The 17,311-nt window shown below is 38.5% G+C and overlaps 1 pseudogene; it reads left to right on the plus strand.

The window, feature by feature from the left end:
* Positions 1-10,689: 10,689 nt before the first annotated feature.
* On the plus strand, positions 10,690-11,316 carry LOC147465434 (uncharacterized; annotated as a pseudogene).
* The last annotated feature ends 5,995 nt before the right edge of the window (positions 11,317-17,311 follow it).

Raw genomic sequence — 17,311 nt, forward strand, 5'->3', positions numbered from 1 at the left:
AATGTGGAAAGAGAGGTTTTGTGTTGACGGAGAGGACTAGTATTCAAAAAAATGTGGAAAGGGATCATGAGGCACATATTGGCATATGGGGCAACTCTTGAAGAGCAAGGGAAAGGAAGTGGTCAAGCGAACCACTTGCTCTTGCACAACATGCACGCCGATGGGGCGAACGACGCGTCTGCCGACGACACCCGGTGCGATGATGGGACGGCCCGCGGTGGGGCGAGGAGCGTTCATATGCAGTTCCCCCTTCTCGCCCCTAACATACTCTCTCTCTCTCTCTCTCTCTCTTTGATGTCACTTGGGATAGTTCCCTGCGATGTCAAATTTCTCTCTCTCTCTCTCTCTCTCTCCCCCCTTTTTCCACATTACATGTTTGTACATGTATATGTATGTGTGCATGCATAAGTGCATGGAATATAAAATTTTGTGACTTGATCTGAAGCTTGAAGCTATCCTGTCTCTCTCGAGGCTTTCCGACACTGGCGGAAGGACTGTAGAGGATGTGTCAAGCTGTGGGTAGATTTGAGTGTGTTTATGCGAAGACACCTCCAGTGGAAGAGTCCTATTCTAGATTTTTAGTTATCTGCTCGTGAGTGCAATTTCTTCTTTCCTGTAGTTCCTAGTGGGCTTTGGCTTTTGTTAACTTGTTTCTTATTTTTCCTATTATATCTACTTATCTGTGTGCTATGCACTTTTTGTGTTATGTCGACATTCTTTGGAGGGTAGAAGCGAATGTCTCCACGAGGCTTGATATCTTCGCCCATATCTGGAACTTATCAATCTTGCTGTGACAATTTCTAGTTGGCGTGCTAGAATTTCTTTGCCATGCTGCAATCAATAATTGAGCACTCCTTCAAGTATCACAATAGAGGCTGGGTGGTAAATTTCTATTTAGCTTTCTTTTCTTATCTTCTCACTCTATTAAAGCATGCAAGGGCTCTGCACTGAGATTAGTCTCAAGCCTAATCTCTTTTTGTATGTCTCAGTACTTGGTTTGTGGAAGGGTTAATAGCCTTTATAAAGAACCTTGATGGATATTAGTGTGAAAACAAAAACTTTTGTCCCGACCTCAAATTGTGAAATTGATTGCAACATGGAATATCATAAATGTTGTGTTTTGCCTTAATAAACACGAACTTGACACTAGTCTTGTATCTATTTATGGAAGTGGCTTGGGCCCCTCTTGTGGCTCAGGCCAAATGTTGGAAATTTGGTCTTAACTTGTATATGAGATCCAACTTGATAAGGCCTTTGAGCATGGATTACGGATGTATGGTAGACTTTGGACAGCAGCTTTGAAGTTCAAGAGTACTCTTTCTTGAAAAGAACTTGAAATATTTGTGATGAACTAGAATTTTTTGCTGTTAGAGTTTATCTAGATGATGTTGAAGGTCGGCATATTTCATGAGTACATGTTGTTTGAGCTTGTTAAAGAATGAGGACCAACTTTGTGTGCTTTTTGAGAAATCAGTCCTTAAGGATGGTCATGTTGTCTTAGTACTTTTTCAGCTCGTATTATGTGTTGGCCGTATTTCCTCATGGTTTTCCTTCGGAGACGTCTTAAAAAATGATTAGCAAATCTTCTACAGATGTCTTGTGACATCCAAAAAGTGTCTCTTTCTGCAAGATCGGAGTTAGTGACTATAGCTGTTTAGAAAAAGAGTATCTAGTGATAAGAATTATTGCTCTTGAACATTTTTCGTATCTAGTCAACAAAAAGGCTCTTCAGGTACCACACAATTGTAATACAGGAGCAATGGTAATTGTATTATTAGTTCTAGGTTTCCTTTCCTTGGGTAAAGATCTCTATTTTCGTTTTTAAGTGCAAATATATTGTAGATCTAATTTTGAATCTACAAGGTATTGACATCTCTCAATGCACTACATTCATCATATCTTAATGCTTTATTTTAAGGAGCTTGAAAAGGAACGAGTTCAATATGTTGATCTTCATTTACCAGCTATCACATTCGATTTCTTTAATTTGTTTTTTCCAAGTGTTCTAATTCTTCCTTTAATATTTAAAACTATGTAAGATGGTGGTGCACAATAGTGCATTTGAAATGAAAAGGATAGCAAGAAGTTCATGGTGCCCATCTAAATTCTAAGAAGTGTTCAAGATTATTCCAAAAATAAATAAAGACGCATAATATCCCTATATGAATCAAGCGATTTTCATTACTTTTTTCATGCTTAAGTAACTCATTGCCACAATCATAGCAGGGGCAGAGTGAAAAGCCGTAAACTTTTCAATGAAAAGCGTGATTGAGTTGTGCCCAACATGACAAAATTAGAGCACGATGAGATAGGCTTGTATTCTTAAGGCAACGAGAAAGAGAGAGGGGGGGAGAAATGGGGAGAAGAAAAAAAAAAGTTTCAGCATTGTAAAGACAATCCCATGCAACCACAGAGAGAATTTGCCAAGCTTGTCCCCAATATGTATATTTTGAGGCTATAAGAAGAAAATGTTACTAGGTTGTTTCTTTTAGTTTGTAGCTTACATGCTACAATGAATTGTGCATTAAACAATTGAGCCCCATTATATTAGCGGGTATATTAAAATTAGTAAGAAGTTCAGAATTGCCGTCTTGGTATAGCATTGAGGATTCTAATTTAACATTATTAGGATCATTGAAGTCATTTTTGGATAGTTCAACATTTAAAGTGCTTTATAAATCGTAAAATCGTTTTTTGTTTATTTAGAGATACATAAATTGTTGTTTTTTAAAACTACGTAGAAATAAAAAAAGTGAATGATCACGTCACCACAAAAGATGTTCATCATCAAATGCATATGATAGCTTTCCAGGAGTTCAAAAGAATTTGATACATTACTCGGAAAGAATGAAACATCTGTTGTGCATTCCTATCTTTTGAAGATCTTGGTACAAAAGGAAGATAAGCCCCTAAAAAAACTAAGTAGTGCATCATTATTCTTGAAAGTTGTGGTAACCATGATTTTAAGAGCGACTAATTAATAAATTAATGATGAAAATCATACTCAACTATTGATGATATATGATGGCTTTAGTTGTGTGCTATATTAACTATGGATAATTGTCATAGCTTTGCCATACACGGTGCATGATATATTGTATGAACTTTTAGCTATTGATGAAGTACCAAAGTATCCAAAGTGTACCTTTATTATATAGTGTATAACTTACAACCTTCACAGTGCATGTTTCTCTAATTGTAGGGAGAAAAATGGAATTTCAACAACTTTGGAGGATGCATATATTGATGCAACGTAGATCAGGCATGGCAGACAACTCAATGTTTGATGTGAGTGAGACACAAAAGAAGATAAATACAAAGATGGTGTCTAGAATGTCTTATCCATCTCTAAAACAAGAGAAGCCTTCTCCAATGCATGGTCGATCAACGTCAACGCTCACCTCCATCAAAAGTTTCACATTGATGATAAGAATTATTCTCCCCTACTCAATTTTAGAAGAAGAAGCTTAGTACTACTATGTAGAAGTTGCATCCTAGTCTCAGGTCCTCGAGCCTACTACCCTCTTCTCTTGTCAAGTTGAGTATTTTGTTGTTGTATCCTCATGGTAATCGTGCCCAGGTATTTTGTAGCCACCATTGAAATGAATTTAACACATTCTTATTTTTTTGTCACTTCGTTATTCCTTTTGATTTCGTATCATTCTTCTCCCAGTACAAGAGGTGTTGAAGACTTGTGCCGGCCTTAGTGACAAAAATGTATTGTGACATTTTAATTCCCGGTGTCGCTAAAAAAAGTCGGTATTAGAAAACCCGTCGCTATAAGCGTTGTTATCAATGTCACAATAAGCATCACTATGTGTGTCGCTGTACACACATAGGGACGCTACATGCCCAAAATAGCGACGAGATAACAAAGCTGCAAACCCCTAAAACAACAACACTGATAGTGACACCAAAGCATAATTATTTTTTTGTGGCAGGGCAAACAATGCCCTGCTACCCAATCGAACTTATTAAACACATTACACAAGCATAGAATTGACAAAAGCAGTGTGGATAAAAACATAGAATTGACAAAAGCATGGTGAATTCACAAAAGCATAGTGATTTGACAAAAGCATCGCATAACCAAATAAAATTACATTGTTGTTCACAATCTACAAAAAAGTAATGTACAACCAAATTACATTGTTGTTCACAATCTTTAAAAATTGTAGAACCAAAAGCCATTATGAAAAACTGTAGAATCAATTTACATTGTTGTTTACAATCTATAAAATTGACGTATACACGTCATCTCCTAATATATGCTATATAGAAATAAGACTACCTAGTCTTAGCTAGGGCTGGTCTAACGTTGGCTAATCTGATGTCTGATCGTGACCAAACAGCGTAATCGTCAGATTTTGTGAAAAAAACAATAAAAAATTTAGTAACTTTAAACATAGAAATATAAAACAATATATTAACTTCTTATTAAAATACTATAAATTAGAGATTAAAATTAATTAATTACAATGCCATTTTGTCTGCAACCCACGTTCGTACAATGCGGGATCATGTCCGGTCTCATCGACCACTGCTCAGAACATACAAAGAAAACGTTATGTTAAAATTTAAGATTACAAATACCGAAAACTATCAAACCTAGAGAGCAATGCAACAACACTTACAATGTTGGCGTCAAATGACATCCATCCATCGCTCGCCAAGTGGTGCGAGCTCCTATCGCGAGCTTCCCACTTTGCAATCTTCCAATCTTCTTTACTCAGCCAGGCTAGCCTGCTCCACCCATGCCTCATTGCTTTCTTCACTTTGCAGCGCTTGTGCTTGCAGTATTCGCGCATCTGTACCCTCATTAAGTCTTCATTGAAGCGCTCATTCCAATTTGCCATGAAAAACTCGTCATGTAGCATGTTGATGACTCTGCCTATCAATTCATTGGGCACTTCTGATTATTTATTTAATATGTAGTGCCAAAAAACCTGAGAACAGTGGTTGCGCATGTGCGTAATCACCTTCTTGTCGTCCTCATCCAAGATCAATCCACAGTTTACGGCAATCAAGTATAGCAAGCCCTCTCACCAGGGCCGCCTGAACCTAGGCGTCATTACAGGCGTCTCGACAGGGGTTTCGAGTGGTGTCTCGAGAGGGGTCACAGTTACATGTGTTTTCACGAAGCCTAGGCTTCCAAGCGAGGAGCGTCGAGTGGGGTGAGTCATGGAGGAGTAGCTAGTGGTGTGTAGCCATTTTGAATCTACAAGGTATTGACATCTCTCAATCCACTACATTTATCATATATTAATCCTTTATTTAAGGAGTCTAAACGAGTTCAAGATGTTGAACTTCATTTGCTAGCTATCACTTTTGATTTTTTTAATTTGTCTTCTCCAAGTGCTCTAATTCTCCTTTTAATATTTATATTTATATTAGATGTTGGTGCACAATAGTCGTTAGTGCGTTTAAAATGAAAGAAGTTGAGGGTGCCCATCTAAATTCTAATAGGTGTTCAAGATTTTTCTTACAATCATAGTAGGGGGAGAGTGAAAAGCGGTCTACTTTTCAATGAAAAGTGTGATTGAGATAGGCCCAACATGACAAAGAGAGAAAGCAAGATGAGAAAGAGGGAGAAATGGGAGAAGAAGAAAAAAAGAAGTTTCGACATTGTAGAAACAATCCCATGCGACTTGAGAGAGAGAGAGAGAGAGAGAGAGAGAGAGAGAGAGAGATAGAGAATTTACCAAGCCTGTTTTGCCCAACATGTATGTTTTGAGGCTATAAGAAGAAAATGTTACTAGGTTGTTTTATTTAGCTTGTAGCTTACGTGCTACGATGATTTGTGCATTAAACAAGTGAACCCTATTGTATTAGCGGGAATATTAAAATTATTAAGAAGTAGAGAATCACCATCTTGGTATAGCATTGAGGACTATAGTTTATCATTATTACACTCGAGTCAATTTTGGATGGTTTAGTATTTAATGTGCTTTATAAATCTTAAAATGGTTTTTTGTTTATTTAGAGATACATAAATTGTTTTTTTTCATACTACATAGAAATAAAAAAGTAAATAATCAGCACAGGTCACCACAAAATATTTTCATCATCAAATGCATGGGATAGCTTTCCAAAAGTTTTAAAAAATTAAAACAGTGCTCGAAAACAATGAAACATCTGTTGTTCATTCCTTTCTTTTGAAGATCTTGGTACAAAAGGGAGTAAGGCCGTAAAAAAACTATGTAGTCCGTCATTATTCTTGGAAGTTATGTTAACCATGATTTTAAGAGTGACTAATTAATAAAATAATGGTAAAAATCATACTCAACTATTGATGACATGTGACGGCTTTAATTGTGTGCCATATGAACTATGGATAAGTGTCATGGCTCTGGCATACATGGTGCATCATATATTGCATGAACTTTGAGCTATTGATGAAGTACTAAAGTTTCCTGAGTGTACCTTTCTTATACAGAGAATAAATTACAATCATTACAGTGCATGTTTCTCTAATTGTATGAAGAAAATTGGAATTTCAACAACTTTGGAGGATGCATATACCGATGCGACATAGATCAGGCATGGCAAATGACTGAATGTTTGATGTGAGTGAGACACTAAAGGAGATAAATAAAGAGATGGTTTTTAGAAAGCCTTATCCATCACTAAAACAAGAGAAGCCTTCTGCAATGCGTGGTCGATCAACGTCAACCCCCACCTCCATCAAAAGTTCCACATTGATGATAAGGATTATTCCCCCTTACTCAGTTTTAGTAGAAATACTAGTTGCACCCTAGTCTCAGGTCCTAAAGTCCACTACCCTCTTCTCTTGTCAATTTGAGTATTTCTTTGTTGTATCCCGATGGCAATTGTGCCCAAGTATTTGTTGTAGCCACCATTAAAAATGAATTTAAGACATGCTTCTTTTTTTTTGTCACTTCTTCATTCCTCTTGATTTCATATCATTCTTCTCCCACTAGAAGAGGTGTTGAAGGCTTGTGACGGCCATAGTGATAGAAATGTATTGGGATTTTTATCCCCAGCGTTGCTAAAAACATCCGTTTTAGTGTAAAAAAGAAATCGTCGCTATAAGCGTGTTATCAACATCGCTGTAAGCATCACTATGCACGTCCCTATATAGCTATGCACAAAGCGATGCTGCATGCCCAAAATAGCAACAGTGATAGCCATGATGCAGAGCATAAAAAATTTTGGTGGCATGGTAAACAATGCCTTGCCACCCAATCAACCATATATAAGCATAGAATTGACAAAAGCAGTGTGAATTGATAAGAACATAGAATCGACAAAAGCATAGTGAATTGAAACGAAAAGTCATTATGAAAACAAAAGAACCGATTTACATTGTTTTTCACAATCTATAAAATTGACGTATACACGTCATCTCCTAATATATATGCTACGTAGAAGTAAGACTAGCTAGTCCTAGCTAGGCCGACGTCTCATCGCGATCCAATGGCATATCTGTTGGATTCTAAAAAAAGAAATTGAGTAAGGTTTAACATATATATAGAAAACAATCTAACAACTTATTATTAAAATACGATAAATTACAGAGCTTAAAATTAAGTAATTACAAAGCTGGATCAAGAGTTCAAAATGTTCATAAAGGCGTTTAAGCGCTTTCTACCCGCAAACTCACGCTCGTATGGTATGGGTCACGTCGAGTCATTGACCATTGCTCAGGACATACAAAGAAAACGTTATGTTAAACTTTAAGTTTAGAAATACCCAAAACTACTAAACCTAGAGAGTAATGCAACAACACTTAAAGAGTCTGCCTTAAATGATGCCATACTTCGCTCCCCAACTGGTGCGAGCTCCTCTCACGTGCTTCCCACTTTGTAATGTTTCAATTTTCTTTACTCAACCTAGCTGGCATGCTCCACCCATGCTTTATTGCTTTCTTCACTTCGGAGTGCTTGTGCTTGCATTACTCGTGCATCCGCACCCTCATGAGTTCTACCAAACATCGAGCGACTTATCCGAGCAGGCTCAAAACCGATCAAAGTTATTAAGCGAGTTTCTCAAGTATATGTATACTTCTAAACCCAAACAATAAATGTCAGCACCATTGCTAGTCTCTGATGGTGTTAGTCTCTCTCTCTTTCTCTCAATAGCTGGTAAACATGAGTAGCCATTAAAGCCTACAAACCTTTACTATACATTTGTAGCCATTAAAGCCTACGAACCTTTACTATACATTTGTTTGCTTATTTCTTCATTGATAACACAACAATGTGGGAAGCAATGATATGATTCTATCCTAAGCTATCCACATTTTCATGGGTACTAGCCTTGATATTAACTACTAAATGATCTATGACAAGCATCTCACATAGGGTTCAACTTTATGGCCTCCTTATGTGGACTCAACTTTGGCCTTCGTAATATGAGGGTGGCATCCAAATTTCACAAAGTATATCCCGCTTCATGTATCAATTGAACAACTTCTTTCACAATTTAGATTAAAGATGCGGCTCCTTTCCATTTTGGGTAATTGTTTGAAAAAAATTAGTCGATGTCAGGAAGGCCATGATTTGGTTGCAACAAAATTCAATCTCTTTTGAGCTTGTGTCTGCTCAAGATTTATAAGGTGGTATGGAAATCTTGATAGCTGGATGAGGGAAAGAATTGCATTGTATTGACAACGCATTGTTTTGGAGACCATAGGGACCTACCAAACCAAGATATGCCATGTCCATCCATCAGTGAGAGGAGATTCTTAGATCTCTCTCTCTCTCTCTCAAAATAAAAAAATAAAAAAAAAGAGAAACAATATCACTACCATTGGGACAATAAGCAATGTGTTTTCAACATATACAAAATGTCTTTACAACAAAATGTCCAACCTGGATAATCTCCATGAAAAATTCTTTGCACTTTGAGAGATAGAGCTAACTAGATCTACTTCGATCTCTGACTTATCCTTCTTCGCTTTCTCTTCAGCTTGCACGTTCTCTCTCTTAAGTCTTAGCCCTCATGAGAACCAAGTCAACACGTGAACACAACCAATCTACTTCGTAGGATTCTCTCTCTCTCTCTCTCTCTCTCTCTCTCTCTCTATAAAAAAACTCTCTAAGGGAGTTCGTGCCGGCACGGACTCTTCCAAAGAGTTTTTTTTAGAAAGAGCTCAGCTAACACGGACTCTTTTAAAGATTTTTTTTAAAAGAAAAAGAGCTCTTTGAGTTTTTAGAGTTCTCTGAGCCGTTTCAGGTGAAGTCTCATTTCCCAATTGGTTGCCAATCAAATGAGAAATTGAGAAAAAAATGCCTCCTAGACACGGGGATGGAGCAGATTGGGAATCATAGAGCACGACAAGTAAATTAACACTCGTGATGTACAATTTTTAGGTTCTCACAAATTGAGACACTATATTTACTTAATTGCACAACTGCTCATAGTTCTCGCAAAAATATAACATGGTCGGTTGTCGGTTGCGCACAAATAGGCAACCACTGAAGTATGTGAACTAGCTCTCTCTCTCTCTCTCTCTCTCTCTCTCTCTCTCTCTCTCTCTCTAACACACACACACACACATTTTTTGTTGCTTACCAACTTTATAGTCATAGCGCTCTTTTGTGTTATGCCTAATGCAAGAATAGGAGTGAGCGCCAATGTATGCATTGAGACGGTGATTATAAGCATGTGAATTGACTCTTTTCTCTCTCTCTCTCTCTCTCTCTCTCTCTCTCTCTCTCTCTCTCTCTGTGTGTGTGTGTGTGTGTGTGTGTGTAAAAAAAAGGGAAAATTACCAAAATACCCCTCTAATATGTGGAAATTCCCAAAATACCCCTCAAATTTCAAAAATTCCCAAAGTACCCCCATAATTTGTCATAAATTCTTAAAATGCCCTTCAAATTTTCCAAAATTCCCAAATTACCCCTGATTGTGAGAGTAAATTTCTCCAAAAACAAAAAAAATTGTAGCTTTTCATAAGAAGAGTGATTGTCTACCATACATGATGCTAAAACTAAAATTTGAGTCCGTTATGTAGGCTTTGGAGATGAATTGCTTCATTATTTTTAGACATATTTTGTTTTTTTTTGCGAGGTAATTGGGGACAAATTACATGTAAGCACTCAAAAACGGATCTCAATTGTCAAACAAGAATAAAGATTAGAAAATCTTGAAGAATCCAACGAAAATAGATACAAGGGTATTTTGAGAATTTTTGAAATTTGAGAGGTATATTAGAAATTTCCACAAATTAGAAGGGTATTTTGAAAATTTTCCCTTAAAAAAAACTCTCTCAACGAGCCCGCGCCGGCGTGGGCGCCTTCAGAGAGTTTCTTTTATAGAGATAGAGAGACAGGAGTGCATGGGAGAGAAACCTCTGTCTGAAACACGAGAGGTGAAAAAACTGTCTGTAGGAGTCCGCGCCGGTGTAGGACTCCTTCAGAGAGTTTTTATATATATATAGAGAGAGAGAGAGAGAGACTAGAGAGAGAGAGGAGTGCATGAAAGAGAGGCATAGCGCGATCTGTTCTGTCTTTGTCTTCAACGCAGGGCAGCGCAAGAGGTCTCCTGCTACCTTGCACCATGCAAGGCAATGCAGTTCGCGTCCTTTTTTATTTTACTCTGCACGGTGCTTACATTCAACAAAGATAGCAGAGGTCACAGCTGGCGAGCAAATTGTAATGTGCCTTCTTCTTCGACACTGACTCTGAGAGAGAGAGAGAGAGAGAGAGAGAGAGAGAGAGATCTGTTACTGCTAAGGGCTTTTGGAGTCCTGCTTCTCCTGCTCTTCTGCCCCTGCATGAGTGCAACAGCCGAAGCCTTCCTGGTGGTGCACAAACGCGCTTCCATCTTAAAGCTCAAGTCCGTAGAGCATGTCACCGTCTCCATCAGCCTCCATAACGTGGGCTTCAGCACTGCGTATGATGTGAGTTTGAATGATGACACCTGGCCTAGTGAAAAGTTTAACCTGGTTAATGGAAACGCTTCCAACTCATGGGACAAGCTAGAAGCGGGAAAGTCTGTGGTTCATGTTTTTGTTCTGGAGTCAAGGGAAAAAGGTCCCTGCTGTTGTTAGATACAGGATCACCGGAAAATCTGCACTGCAGGAAGCATTTTCCACCCCGATCCACGAATTGGACTTACTTGCAGAGAAGTCCTCAGAACAGAAGTTTCTATGGCTGAAGGATTTTGCCGTTAAGTATGGACCTCTTGTGTCTGTCCTATCTGCTATAAGTCTCTTTACTTATTTGTTAATCACACCTACAAAGTCTAAGGCGGCAAAAGCTAAAAAGAAGAAGTGACTTCCCTGGACATTGTAGAAGCATCAAGGAACAAGCAAGAGTCGCTTTGTTAGTGTTTGAGGATAACCGACACTATCTATCCTGGTGTAGCTAGCTAGTGATTTCATACATGTGAAGAGGGGCTATACCTTCATTATAAATTAAAAAAACAAAAAGAGAGAGACAGAGAGAGAGAGAGAGAGCGCTCAGAATTGACATGACCAGGCCGCCAAGGAGGCTAATTATTGGGTAGCTTGGCAAGGATCAAGTTTTCATGCATACCACCCTCTCATGCAACTCACTACTAGCCAGTGGCGGAGGCAAGACCGCTCTTGTGGAACTCTCCATTGAAGAGGGTGAAGGTGAAGGGGTTGCTAGAAAGACAGTGGTGTGGGTGCACAAGGCATCCCAGTGACATTGGATGCGGGAGATAAGCTTGGCGAGTTTGTTGTTGGCAAAATGGAATGTTTTGAGAGCCGATATTGCAGACACAATGTGAGAGAAAAGGCGTTCATGCTTCTTTTCCAGATATCCAATGTGTGCTTCAGTAATTTAAGCTTGAGAGTAACGGCTGCGACCATGTGGTTGTGGAAGACAAAGTCGGTGATCTCTCTCTCTCTCTCTCTCTCTCTCTCTCACACACACACACACACACACACATTGATCTTTTTTCTCTCTCTAAAGAAAACTCGCGTCTGCACTAGCGCGGACTCTTTGATCTCTTTGATCTCTCTCTCTCTCTCTCTCTCTCTCTCTCTCTCTCAAAAAAAGGATTAAAAAAACTCTCTCAATCAATCTCTTTGATCTCTCTCTCTCTCTCTCTCTCTCTCTCTCTCTCTCTCTCTAAAAAAGGATTAAAAAAACTCTCTCAATCAAAGAGTCCGCGCTAGTGCAGACGCAAGTTTTCTTTAGAGAGAGAAAAAAGATCAATGTGTGTGTGTGTGTGTGTGTGTGTGTGTGTGAGAGAGAGAGAGAGAGAGAGAGAGAGAGAGAGAGAGAGAGTTTGTTCTAGCCCAATCCTTGCTTTCATGCAGCGACTTTGCAATCACCTTGGCCCCATCTTTAGCCTTCATGCCAACAATACCCACGTGATTGTCATCACCTTTCTGACCCTTGCCCATGAAGCCCTCGTTGATAAGGGTCCCCTCTTGCAGCTCGCATTGAAAATTCAAAAAGAGGATTCTGAAAATTCTAAAAGAGAGTCCATGTCGACGCGGACTCATTTATCTTGTCACTGATCAAAATGAGTACAATATTTGACCTGGCTTCTATCCCAACCTCGTCGCTACATGACACTGGCGAAGCGAAGGCATCAATGGTGGAGGTTTAATCTACCACGGATCAAACCTAGTCTTGCAAAAATATTAGGGCTCTCCTTGCATCATGAATGCCATTCAACCCCTGGATATTGTCCCGCCTCAAGGCACTCTGCCTTAACCATCTAGTTAGCAGGCATCACTATACCTGTATGTATTAAAGTCTTTAAAAGTCTTGCCTCCCTTGTTGCGGCGATCCACCATCTCGGATCCCGCCCCTCTTGCAGATTGAGGTGCAATTGTTGATCCCTTTAATCCGCCCTATATCACTTATAGACAAGGCTTGCCCAACCAAATTCAATGAATAGGGACACTCATATTTGCCTTTCCTAGCCATCATTGTTGTGTCAAAGTTGTTCGTTGTAACAACCAACAACCCAGTCACCCCTTGGAGGGGTAACCCTATGGGGTGTTCAACAAGTGCACACTGGGATTTCACTTTGTACAGATTTTGCAAGACAGAGAAAAACCTAATAGGGGTGGGACAACTCCACAAGGTAGTGGAGAGGTTGTAGCATGAGGACAACAGACATGTTAAAGGAAGCTGCAAGAGTGGAGCCTACTTATTGCATATAATGGGGTCACAATCTTGTAAGAATCTCATGCGATGGGAGGGGAAGATGTTGAAGCTCTCCGGACATGGCAGATTATCCTACGGCCAAGAAGGTAGAAATATTGATGATGGTGAATCTATTGATCAAATTACCGTGGATGCTACTGCATCCAACTCATTGAACCTTTTGATCACACGCAGTGCATGTGCGCTTGTGTAGCTAGTACTAGTAGAGGGCCTCTTCGTTCGCTTTTGTAATATATAAAAGCCTTCCTTTGGCATTCACAACAAATGTGGCACTCTTCCTCCATTTCTTCAAGCTGGGTCATTGATGACTAAGTGTAGTGGCAGATGGAACGATGCGGCGATCACCTTGGGCAAGTTTTTATGGTTTAAGTTCTATATGTATCTTGTGGGTTTTGCTCGTTTTTATGATTGCTCGGAAAGGTTTGCTCGGAGGATGAAATTCACCCACCCTCATTAAGTCTTCACTGAAGCACTCATCCCGATTTGCCACGGGAAACTCATCATGTAGCATGCTGACAACTTTGTCTTTCAATTCATTGGGTGTTTTTGACCATTTATTTTATATGTAGTGTCAAAAAACCTGAGCGCACATGTTGCGCATGAGTGTAATTACCTTCTTGTCGTCCTCATCCAAGATCAATCCGTTGCTGACATCAATCAAGTATGGCAAGCCCTCTTGCCTAAGCTACCATAACCTAAGTGTCACTCAGGCGTCTCGAGTGGGGTCTTGATAGGGGTCATGGTTGGAGGTGTCTCCGCGGGAGTCTGAGCTTCGAAGCGAGGAGTGTCGAGTGGAGTGAGTCTGAGAGGAGTAGCTAGTGGTGTGTAGCCAGAGTGTGTAGCTAGTGGTCTTGCAACATGAAAGTGGCTTGGGCTTTTAATGTGGCTAAAGCCAAATGTTGGAAATTTGGTCTTAACTTGTATATGAGATCCAACGTGATGAAGCCTCTAAGCATGGATTAGGGATGTATGGAAGACTTTGGACGTCAGCTTTGAAGTTCAAAAGTAATTTTTCTTATAAAGAACCTGCAAGATTTGTGATGAACTAGAATTTATTGCTTAACTTGGATGAGTATTGAATGTTGTTAGAGTTTATCTAGATGATGTTGAAGGTTGGCATATTTCATGAGTACATGTTGTTTGAGCTTGCTAAAAAATGAGGACCTACTTCGTTGATAATTTTGTGCTTTTTCACTAAACAGTCCTTAAAAATGGCCATGGAAACATGCTTTTAGACCTTTGTTTAATTTCTTAGTATTTTTTTCAGCTTGTATTGTGTGTTGGACATATTCCCTCAGGGTTTTCCTTAGAGGCCTCTTAAAAAATGGTTAGCAAACCTTTTACAAATGTCTTGTGATGTAAAAAAAGCGGCTCTTTCTGCAAGAGCAGAGTTAGTAACTATAACTGTTTGGGGAAAAAAAATTAGGGATAAGAGTTACTGCTCTTGAACATTTTTTGTATCTAGTCAGCACACACTTGTCATTGTATTATTAGTTCTAGGTTTCCTTTCTTTCCTCGGGTAAAGATCTCTATTTTTATTCTAAGTGGCATATTATGTCTACCACCATATTACGTGCAAATATATTGTAGATCTATTTTTGAATTTACAAGGTATTGGCATCTCTCAATGCACTACATTCATCGTATCATAATCCTTTATTTTAAGGAGCCTAAAAAAGAAATGAGTTCAAGATGTTGAACTTCATTTGCCAGCTATCACATTCGATTTCTTTAATTTGTCTTTTCCAAGTGCTCTAATTCTCCCTTAAAATATTTATATTTATGTGAGATGTTGGTGCACAATAGTTGTTAGTGCATTTGAAATGAAGTTTAGGGTGCCCATTGAATTTCTAATAGGTGTTCAAGATTTTTCTTACAAAAAAAATAAAGAAGCACATTATTACAAAAAATAAAAAAATAAAAAATAAAGAAAATGTTACTAGGTTGTTTTATTTAGTTTGTTTACGATGATTTGTGCATTAAACAAGTGAAACCCATTGTATTAGCAGGCATATTAAAATTAGTAAGAAGTAGAGAATCACCATCTTGACATAGCATTGAGGACTCAAATTTAACATTATTAAGAACACTCGAGTCATTTTTTACTAACTCAGCATTTAATGAGCTTTACAAATTTATAAATTGTTTTTTGTTTATTTAGCGATGCATAAATTGTTGTTTTTGATACTATGTTGAAATAAAATGGTGAATGATCAGCACATGTCACCACAAAAGATGTTCATCATCAAATGCATGGGATACCTTTCCAGAAGTTCAAAACAATTTGATACATTACACGGAAACAATGAAACATATGTTGTTCATTCCTATCTTTTGAAGATCTCGGTACAAAAGGGAGATAAAACCCTAAAAAAACTTAGTAGTGCATCATTATTCTTGGAGGTTATGTTAACCATGATTTTAAGAGCGAGTAATAAAATAATGATGAAAATCATACTCAACTATTGATGATCTATGGTGGCTTTAATTGTGTTCTATATAAACTATGTATAACTGTCATAGCTTTGCCATACACGGTGCATGATATATTGCATGAACTTTGAACTATTGATGAAGTACTAAATTATCCCGATTGTACCTTTATTATACAATGAATAACTTATAACCTTTACAATGCATGTTTCTCTGATTGTATGGTCTTCTTCTTTGGCTAACACGCTGCATAGGCTGAAAATTTGAATTTCAACAATTTTGGAGGATGCATATACCAATGCAACACAGATCAGGCATGGCAGACAACTCAATGTTTGATGTGAGTGAGACACTAAAGGAGATAAATGTAGAGATGGTGTCTAGAAAGCCTTATCCATCACTAAAACAAGAGAAGCCTTCTCCAATGCGTGGTCGATCAATGTCAACCCCCACCTCCATCAAAAGCTCCACACTAATGATAAGGATTATTCCCCCTTACTCAGTTTTAGAAGAAGACAAAGCTTAGTACTACTAAATAGAAGTTGCACCCTAGTCTCAAATCCTAGAGCCCACTACCCTCTTCTCTTGTCAAACTGAGTATTTGTTTGTTGTATCCCGATGGCAATTGTGCCAAAGTATTTGTTGTAGCCACCATTGAAAATGAATTTGAGACATGTTTTTTTTTTGTCACTTCTTTATTCCTCTTGATTTTATATCATTCTTCTCCCACTACAAGAGGTGATGAAGGTTTGTGACGGCCATAGTGATAGAAATGTACTGGGATTTTTATCCCTGACGTCACTAAAAACGGCAATATTAGCGTTTTAAAAAAAAACCTTCGCTATAAGTGTTGTTTTCGACATCACTGTAAGCATCACTATGTGCATTGCTATATAGTGACGTTGCTGCAAACTCCTAAATAGAGACGCCAAAGCATACAAAATTTTGGTGACAGGTCAAGCAATGCTCTTCCACCCAATCAACCATATATATTGAGCACAATACAAAAGCATAGAATTGACAGAAGCAGTGTGAATTGATAAAAACATAGAATTGACAAAAGCATACATAATTGATAAAAGCACTGTAGAACCAAATTAAGTTACATTGTTGTCCACAATCTGCAAAAAAGCACTCTAGAACCAAATTACATTGTTGTTCACAATCTATAAAATTGACGAATACACGTCATCTCCTAATATATATTGGTATATAGAAGTAAGGCTAGCTAGTCCTAGCTAGGGTTAGTATGACGTCGGCTAATCTGACGTCTCATCCCGACCCAACGGCGTATTTGTGGAATTCTGTAAAAAAACAATAAAAATTTAAGTAAGTTTAAACATACAAATATAAAACAATTTGACAACTTATTATTACAATACATTAATTTTTAGAGCTTAAAATTAAGTATTTACAAAGCCGGATCGAGAGCTTAGAATGTCCATAAGGGCATTTAAGCCCTAAAATATCTGAAACAACTAAACCTAGAGAGTAATGCAATAACACTTACAAAGCTAGCCTATAATGACGCCCATCCGTTGCTACCCAAGTGGTGTGAGCTCCCTGCCTCTACTCGCACTCTGGCCGCCTCCTTTTGTTGCTTCCACTTGTCGGGATTGTTGCGCGTGCTTCTTGCTTTGCAATCTTCCAACCTGAGAGCACAAGCCGCGCATGCGCATAATCACCTTCTTGTCGTCCTCATTCAAAATCAATCCGTCACTGACGTCAATTGAGTATGGAAAGCCCTCTCTCTTGGGCTG

The sequence above is a fragment of the Adiantum capillus-veneris genome, chromosome 1 (genome assembly GCF_014529385.1).
Source record: "Adiantum capillus-veneris isolate H3 chromosome 1, ASM1452938v2, whole genome shotgun sequence".
Taxonomy (NCBI): domain Eukaryota; kingdom Viridiplantae; phylum Streptophyta; class Polypodiopsida; order Polypodiales; family Pteridaceae; genus Adiantum; species Adiantum capillus-veneris.